Consider the following 9931-nt stretch of genomic DNA (forward strand, 5'->3'; position numbering starts at 1 on the left):
TACTTAAGGTATCCGTGCCTTAAGTACTTGTCTCGTAGTCTAAAGCATCTTTCCGTACCTTCGCAACGTGTGGACTCCGCCTTTTCGTCGTCCGACGATCGATGCGCCAAGTCACCCTCCGGCGAAAACCAGAAGCTTACATGAGTATCGAGATTTCACTTTATCTCCGTGCGTGCGAATCTCGTTTTATCTGCCGTTTCGCCGTAAGGGAAAGGAACATGACAGGTATCTCTCTTCTTGTTTGGTACCGCGACATCGCGACATCTCCGCTCGCCGAAGAGGTGAGACCAAAACTAGGCAAGCGGCGATGACGAAAATCAGGGAAACGAATACAGGAGGATTCTTGATTACAATCCGATCCGGCTAACGTGAGATACAAGAGGAACAGACTTTTACCGAGGCTTAGTCGATATACACGTAGGCGAAGTGGGGATCGGGAATCGTGGACGGACATACCGTGGGGATGGGTGATAAGAAAGAGATAGATGGAGAGAGAGAGAGAGAGAAGAGAGGGGAGAGAGAGAGCCGATAAAGGCAGCCAAGTGCGCACTGCGAGCCGCGCATCTGAACTTACTCAACGCCCACCGACTATTACCGAGTCGATCGTCCAATTGGGCGACCTGGTAGCCGCCCACCGATCTGTTCGCTCGGCTCCGCGTCGCCCACGCTTTCAAGTGCGGGCTTTCCGCTCTTCCTCACGACCGGCGGGTAGCCGGTCGTCCTTCCTCGTTGCCACGGCTGCGCAATTTCAAAATCGGACGTCGATGTCGGACGCGGAGGCACGTCCCGGGGATAACCGATTGGTGCGATTACTCCGCGGCACCGACACGTTGCGCTCGCTTAGACCCGGCCTAACCCCGGATTGGCCTGGTCTCACCATGCGAATAAAACTGGAATACGAATTAATCGTCCGATAGCGCGCTATCTGGGTTGGTCTTCCGTTCAGTCCCAGCGGGCTCTACTTACATCGCTCTCTCGAGATTATCGCAGATTGCTGACTATTAGCGGAATAGGATTTCGTGAATAATCGATTTGTAACGACCAGGCATATTCGAGCGTATACGTGTAAACCCAGTGATAATCTTCAATTTGGGCGGGCAGAAAGAACTTCTCCTGTTAGTAATGAATTTGGTCGATTTGAAATCGACCGAGTTACCTTTCTCGTTGTTTTGCACTCGGAAAGGAAAAATCATTAACCTCGCTATAAGTTATATATAGAAAAAAAGTACTGGATTAAAGTAAATAACTATAAGATTCCTCGTCAAATTTTCATTTGGATCAAGCAAATATTATTTGAGTTCCAAGTAAAAATCTGCTAAGGATTATTGGAATAATTCTTTACTTGAATCTAGCACTTTTCTCCGTGCGTAGTCAATTAGTCAATATATGTAGTCACCATATTTTTCGTTGCTTCAAGGAAAATGTAGTAGCAGCGATATACTTATAGGGTGACTATTACACACTCTCTCTCTCTCTCTCTCTCTCTCTGACACTATATTATCAACACCATATATTATAACATTATGATATATAGCAATAGTTTATTACAAAAATAGGTCTTCCGGCTACAATTGTTTCACTTTGCAATTATAGCCACAAGTGAAGAATCTAACGACTGAGACTGAAGCATATAGGATATGCGAAACCGATTTCTCACTCGACAATTATTTCTCGAGTCATTAGACTGAACGGATACCTGAGCGAGATAAAAATATAAACGCTGAAGTAAAATGCGATACTTCGCAATTATCACGCGTGATATTTGCACGTTATCGTCGGCATATGCATGAGTACCAGCGAGTCGATCTCTCAAGAGGAGAAAAACCGCTGTCATGTATGTCTATCGATCTTAAAATAGGCGCGTATAAACAATGGCTCTATACCTATAATGCGTTCGCTATAGCTGCTTAACGCGTATTACATCTATGAAGTACGCGTAAGTCGTGCTAGTAAATGGACCTTCGGCGAGTGCAGATAATTGTCGACGGTGGGAGGGGGGGGNGGGGGGGGGGGGGGGCAGAATTTGATAACAGTAATTTGAAACGGCGGAACTTACTTCCTCCACTCCGAGAATACGAATATAGCGACACTATTTAACCATAGTTTCTCCGATAAGCGAGCGACAGACTCGCGTCTCGAATATCGTGGATGAATTTATAAACGAAGCTAATCAGACTGTCAAACGAGCCCGCCGAATAATTTGGTGTTGAAATATTTTCACGCGAGTTCGAAGTCGGTGTATTACGATCGTTTTGGGAGTGTAGCAGCTTCGGAGTTATTTCACCGCAAGCCGCAAACGACCACTCGCAGCGGTGTCGCCTAAGTGGACTAGAACAATTATGACTCGATAAATATTATCAAATATTTGCCTTGTGGGAAGCGGTGTTGTGTATCCACACGGGCACAGCAGACACTTGTTTGATACGCGCGAGTTGCGCGAATGTGCGACGTATCGATGATTATCGGCCGATTAATAAGATTAGACTCTATTTATCTAGGCAGCTGAATAAATTGATTTTCGTTACGCCAACTGTCGCGCCGGGGAATAATGAAGTTGTCGGGATAAGCAGACAAACTAGTTTTCCGCGTTCGTCTGTGCAGAGGCCGGCATCATGATAGCCTTAGAGTGACTACAAATTTCAACGTGTACACACACATATATATATATATATATATATATATATATATATATATATATATATGTACGGCTAAAACACTGCAATAACACTGTAGAGAAAGTATCTGATATTCGTCACTATCTAATCTAATCTAATGGCATATATAATGAAATTAGTCAGGTAGAAATAGTGAAAAAGTAAAAGAAATGGTAGTAAGAAAAGTCATGTTGTAGCAGATGTTACACTATTAACCATCTCCAAAGTTGGAGTTGTACATGACGAAATAAAAACTCTTGTGTTACTGATAATCATCTTAGAGAAAAAAGCGTTTGATATATTGCCCTGTTGAAAAAGAATCAGGTGGAAATTCATATGGGAAGTCCTTATGGAATCAAACGATTGTCCTTGGAGATTTGCACCACAGGTCCTGAGTAACATTTCACAATTCATATTGGGATTCCTATATGGATTTTCACGCTCTAAGTGGATGTAAATTCCTGTATGGATTTTTAACACGAATTTACATGAGTTCTTTTAGATTTCTGTGGAAACCCACCTGGAAATTTTCAATAGGACGAGAGAAATTATAGTTACTTTCGGTCTCAACCATACCTTTTTTATAGTATTAACCACGAAGATAGTAGTGGCAAAGGGCATATAAGGTTATTATCATTGAAACTACAATAACATTTATTAGAAAAATGGTTTTCTTGACTATAATTCTTTCACTATGATGATTATGGTTAAAAATATTTTTTCCTCGGTGTATTTCTGACTATAAGAAAGTGCATAGCAAAATACTCACAGACAGTAAATCCATTTTTGCAACAAACTCTGCTACAATGTTGCTGATAATATATATATATATATATATANTTGCGTTGAACAAAATTGGTGCCGAAAATGACTGCAACTTCTAGTGAGATTAACATTTCTTCTTCTCTGTGTACTGCTACTTTGTATAATAATTATAACAACAAAAGGATATAGTTGGTACCAGATGACTACAATTTTCGTGTGATCAACTATTTTGTTATCTCAGTGGGGCGATATAAATGTTAAAGTTATTACGTTATCCTCTCTGTACTCCGATGGATTTTATTAAGTGATCATAGATTGAGCGATTCGCAACACCGACTCGCAGATACCTACCGTCGATTGCCTACACTTCGTGTCTGTGCTCCGCCCGTATGTTTCGCGTAACGTTAAGGATTCGCGGAATCGTTTAGCTGTTACGTTCGAACAATAGACAAAGGAGGAAGAAAAACTATAAAATCATCGGTCGCGGTGTCCCCGAGGAATTGCGAGCCGCGCGATTACTCACCGTGAATTAACGCAATACACGGAGAGCGCCACATTGTTGCGGAGCCGCAAAACATTCGTGACTGTTATTATCGTTCGCGCGACCGTAGTACCGCGATATCGTGTGTCGTGTGAAAAAATAGCGAGTCAGGCGTACATACGATGAAAACAGCCATTAGTTATTGCGTTAAAGCATTACCTTCGTTGTTCTTCAGGCTCGAGCGGAATGAAGCGATTGAAACTTTGTCTCGTGACTTCATGTTTCACGACAATCGCGCTCTCGCATGCCGCGCGGAAAATGCTTGCGGGAGACCGAAGGAGATAAGTCACGGGATCGTCTCTATTCGTCTCTTTGTAAATTCTCTCGACTCGGCAACATTGTCCTCGACACCTCTCGATTGTTACATCAAGCATCAAAGGCCATACACGTATTCAGGACACCCAGTCGCGCGGGATGCACCGAGCTTCGAGAGTGGGTGACGCGTGGAAAGAAAAAAGAGAGAGTGAGAAGAAGAAGAAGAGGCCGACGCGATCATCTCCGACGGGGAATACCGCGGTCACTCGCGCACCACCGGGCACGGAAAATTGATCGCACTCTACATCGTCACTGTCCGGCGCCGTGGCCCGGCGTGCGGTTGCGCCGGCGTAAAGTATCGCCACCACCGTCAACCACCATCACTATTATCACCGAGGCTACCATTATCACCGTCGCACGCCCAGCGGTGATAAATCATGCGACAGGAATGATTCGGCTAAATTGCTGCTCGCACGTATCCGCGCTCGAAGCTCGCAGTGTGTGGGTCGTGGGTTGCATGGTCGCTCTAAAGCTACGGGGGATGATGGGGTGAGGGAGCGGGGGAGAAGCAGCGAGAAGGGTACGCGACCTTTCCCCACCACGACGTCGTCCGAGGAGACCCGGCCGAGAGAGGCAATGTCCGTCACGAGCGGTAATTACGCACGCGTTCCAGTAGCCATTGGTCTATTGATTTTGCTGGGGGCTGCGTTGGCAGCGCTCGCTGTTCGCGCGCGCTGCGACTCGCCAGGCCCCATCGCGAACAGCGGACCTCTTCGTGGCGTGTATAGGGCGGAGCCGGCCGTGGTGGGGCGACGTTGCGGCCGGATTGGTCGGCGCACCGGCGAACGTGCTATCGTCGATCTCTGCGTACACTCTGCTCGTCGTTGCGACTGATTCTCCCGATTCTCTTCCCGAACCTCGGCGCCGCGCGCGACAGCGTTGATTCTGCGCTATTGTGCGCCGGTAAAGAAAAAAAAAAAAAAGAGCGCACTCGATGATACCCGTGATCACCCGTTTGACTTACCGGCGATGAACTCGGGACACATCGTTCCGAACATAAGCTGAGAACGGTCGGGCTCTCGGAAATTAGAGTCATCCTCGGTGCCAACGTATCTTTCTTTCGTCCGAGCGGAAAGTAGCGACAGCAATATGCTTATCAGATTATCATCGTTAGGCTGCAGTAGCACTTGTTACAACTAAGTTACTCATTTTCCCGACTGTAATCATTTCACTGTGCAGTTACAGTCATAAAGATCAGACGTTTTACTCCGTGTTCGACGAGAGTCTCGCGATTCGTTTCGAGATGTGGAAAATATTAAGCGATTTTCGCTTATCGTGGGCTGCTCGGTAATCCATCATGTATTTTGTATCCCTGATGCCGCATTTCTGAGGATTTTCTTCAGGCTGGTATTTTTTCTATCTCGCCGGTAGTCGTTGGCGACTGGCGCGCGTATAACTCGCCGCCGAGCAATCGAATGTTCACTGGTGAGAAAAATGATTTCACTATAAATATTTTTTTATTGTCTTCACTGTGAACTACATTTTTGTATTGTTTTCACAGAAAAGCAGTAGTAATGATACGCATGGAATGTTATTAGCATCAATAGCATAAAGATAATTTGCCTAAAAGTTATAGTCACGAGTACGAAACACTTTTTTCTCAGTGTTCGCTGTAAATATAGTTCGCATAAACCTCACTCGAGCATCTGCACGATGCGGTCTGTCGAGACACCCGTGTACTTACTTTAACGAAAGCACGTTCGAGTCGTCTCCGTGGTGCTCACAGATCACCCGTAGCGTGAGCTTTCGTTGAAAACACGTTGACACCGGTGACGTTGCGCACGATTACAATGAGGATGATATGAATGAGAACGATCGCGTAACGCGCCGTAATTTCTCGGGCTGTTCGCGCCGCCATACCCGCGAAATCCATCGCGAAATAATAATATCCGAACTGGCGGGGAAGGGAGATCTTCTCTCTCTCTCTCTTAATAGCTCCGCCGTTATTAGCCACATCCTCCCCGAAGAAAGGGAGGCCACTTAATGGAGGGAAAGGAATTGTTGCCGCGTTGAATAGAGGCACCTGATCATCCGTTCTGATAGTTCTACGCGGTAAGCTACATTGTAAGTAATTTCGAGCGGGCAAAGAGAGCGCGGCTAATTACGTGCCTCGCGATGTGTTCTAAGTACGTCGGACCGTCGCGTATCAGCGACGTAGCTCCTCCTACCGGCGCGAGAATTCGCTTACATTCGCATGCGGCCTCCTGTGAAAGTAGCTAATTGGTTGGCAACCGAGTCTGCCCCGTTCTCGACGCCGTCCTATGAAAATTGCGATTTCCAACGTTCCGCAGATACCGCCGATAACGATATTCTCATCGTGTAAACGTCTGTCTATCTAACGCAGTTTCCGGACCGAATTCGAGATCCAGCCGTGTCTGCAACTTTCTCTCCGTAATCGCGTCTTGCAACAAAACAATAATTTCATATCCTCCAAGGTGCTGAACGAAAACGGGTATCTTTCCCTCGGGAAGATCGAGCTGAATGAACGATCGGAAAACAATTTTACGAAGAAGCGATATACGCCCGGAACGGAGCCGCTGCCAAGCCGTCGGCTCGTTGAACATTTTCAGCAAGACTCGTGCATAATTACAAGGCCGAGATAGAGACATCTCGGCGTACGAAAGCGGCGCTCGCTGAAAGGGGCAATTATCAGCGGCGGCGTGCTCGCTCGCGGGCGTCCCGACCGCTTCTGAAACCGCGATCGGTTTGCATTTCGTGCATGCGAATTCCCGGGCCGAGGACCATCGCGCTTCTCCGACATCGGTCCGTCCGTTCGTCCGCGCGCGTCCTTCTTCCCAGGAGCGACCCTGAGACGCGCGAGCGGCGTGCACGCGAGAATTAAAGGCCGCACGGATCACCGGAACGAGAGGGACAAAGGAGTGCCAACGGTGCTTTCACTCCGACAAAAAAAAGGACTCGGAGGCGGAGTGACGGGCCCTCAACCCTCTGCACCGCTGCCATCGGTCGTCGTCGTTCGCATCGCTTTCCCTCGATCTGCCGAACTGAATGCATCGCGCTGTATACTGGCAAACGAGGCGGGACTCCGCCGAGGGCGCGTAATATTGCGTCGGTGCGGATGGGAACGCAGCGGTGCAGCGCGCCGATGTCGATTGCTCAAGCCGAGAAACGAGGCAGGAACGCAGCCGCGCGTATTGATCGCACGTAATCGCACGCTCTTCCGCTTCTCCCGCGCCGTTTCTCCTTTTGTTCGTTCGCGTTTTAACGAGGGCCTCCGCCACCAACGTCGCCGGCTTTGCGTGAAACGGGAGCTTTTTGTGTACACGCCGATCTTGCCGAGGCCATGCCGGACGAGCGAGATTAAGAGAAACTTCATGCTCGTCGGACGTTTCTAACGTCACGTCACACTAACGTGTACGAGCGTATAATTTCTACGGTTGTAGCTTAATTCCGCTCGAGAGCCGCACCGCACGCGAGTAGCACGGCGATCGCTAACCGTACGCGACCGACGGTCGACGGCTGTTCGATTTGCCGCGAGAAATCAGAACCGCGCGCTCAGACACCAAAATTCCGCCGATCTCACCGCTAATTGTAGTGACTTTCGGCGCAAACCGAACTGTGTCTCGTTGTTGTTCGGACTAAAAGCGGTAGCAATACGCGTATAACTTTATCGTCGTAGCATTCGCGCTGAAAGAAGGAAGGAAAGAAGTAAATTTTCCTGATTATGATTCTTTCACAGTTACGGTCACTAATATCGAACGCTTTTCTCCCAATGTAAGTTATTTAATATATGTTACTAGAAAACTAAATAATAATTCTGAATTAACTCCTGTAAATCTTACATGCAGAAACACTGAGAAAAAAATGTTGGTATTTACAACTGTAATCGCATGAGTGAAATAGAATTATAGTCAGGAGAACCAGGTCAGGTTTTAGTAGTGTTTAAGTTGTCAGTATAGGGTCAGTGATAATAACATCGTACATGCATATTGCTACTTCTATTTTTTTCGTTAGAACCGGAAGAAAATATAGTTGAAGCCGGGAATGATTGTAATTATACTGGGATTTTTCTCAGTGAAATGGCTACGATACTATTACCGCGGTAAATAATTATGTGCAGTATCAACGAACGATAATCTGTATAGTGGAACATCTCCCAATGTTTTGGCGGTTTCACGAAAGTTCGATGAAATTTGCGGAGTTAACGGAAAGGCAAACTTTCAACGCGGGATAACGCCTGGCGATAACGCGTGTGACGCGCAGTGAACCGGAGCAGAATACTTTAGGGACAGCGTTACGCATTAAACGAACGACCGTATCGTATCTAGCGGAGGCAACCACCTGTGCGCATAGCTAATACCATATAATAAGGGCTCATGCATATGAATTCGGTGGGCCAGTCGCGGCTTATCGCGAAGAATCTATCGGGGAGGGCCTCTTCGCGGCAGCAACACCGCGGCAGCAACCCTTTTCGAGATACATAGATATATATAGGCACGTAATAACGCATCTCGTTTATAGATCTCTCAGAAAAGCCGCAAGTTCTCGGCTCAATGCCGTCACTGGACGGCGCTCGACAACTTGAGACATCGTGACACACCAGATAGACGGAATAAATTATTATTGACTTAAACACAAGAGGGAAGTGTATACTTTAAGAAAGGGTGAGAGGCGGAGCGTATTATCTGTATTGCATATTTTATAATATTTAATAATCCTTACGAAGCGCCGCTTTCATCCCTCAACGAATTTTCAGTCACTCGTTTGGGAAGTGGTATATTATTTTTTCTTTTTTTTTTTTTTTTTTAATACAATGACTCGTAAGCACACACTGAGAGAAATTATAATTATTCGGTCTCAACTATATCCTTTCTTGGTTTTAATTACACAAATTTTAACTACAAAAATAATAGCAATATGCATGAAAGGTCATTACCACAAACACTATAATACTTACTAGAAGAATGTTTCTCCTGACTATGATTCTTTTATTACGTACAGTTACGGTATTATAGTTACACATACCAAGACGATTTTCTCTCAAGGTAGCAACAAAATTATTAATTATTTTTCAAAATTGGACTTACACCATCTTCATGATAAATAGCTAATTTTTATGGGCACTTGCAACAAGTTAACGTGCGAAATCTCGAAGCGCTCGTTTAACTCGGAAAGCCCTAAATTTTGACCGAACAGAGTTAATTCGCCGGGAGCGTTCGTGAAACAGTCGAATACTTCCCCGATGAGTATCCCGCACGAATACAAAAGGGATAGTTAGGCTTTCCGAGACGATGTTGGATCGGATCGTTATCGCCCGTCGATATATGCACCGTGAAGATCGGATACGCGGAACTAATGCGCGTGGAGGAACTTTTTGTGCCCCTAACTTATAATAAAGGCTGACTAAGGAGGAGCAGATGCGGGAACACGGTAGCCGATCAATTCCACCCGCCGTTGATTCCTTTTTGTAAAGGTGGCGATCGATGCCTCGCTCGTGGTTCGTCTCTTCTCCGAGAGCCACGCATCTTCGACAGACTCGACAGTCTGCTCGCGTCGTTAACGGAATAAAATTCGTTCATTTCAACACGGGAACGCGTGTGCGCGTGTATACACGACGCGGTCACGGTGACACTTTCTCCTAAAAAAGACACCCACATTTTTATTCGCACACTTAAAAAAATCTCATCAAAATTATAGT

Source organism: Dinoponera quadriceps, unplaced genomic scaffold (assembly GCF_001313825.1).
Source record: "Dinoponera quadriceps isolate SergipeBrazil2010 unplaced genomic scaffold, ASM131382v1 scaffold3061, whole genome shotgun sequence".
Taxonomy (NCBI): domain Eukaryota; kingdom Metazoa; phylum Arthropoda; class Insecta; order Hymenoptera; family Formicidae; genus Dinoponera; species Dinoponera quadriceps.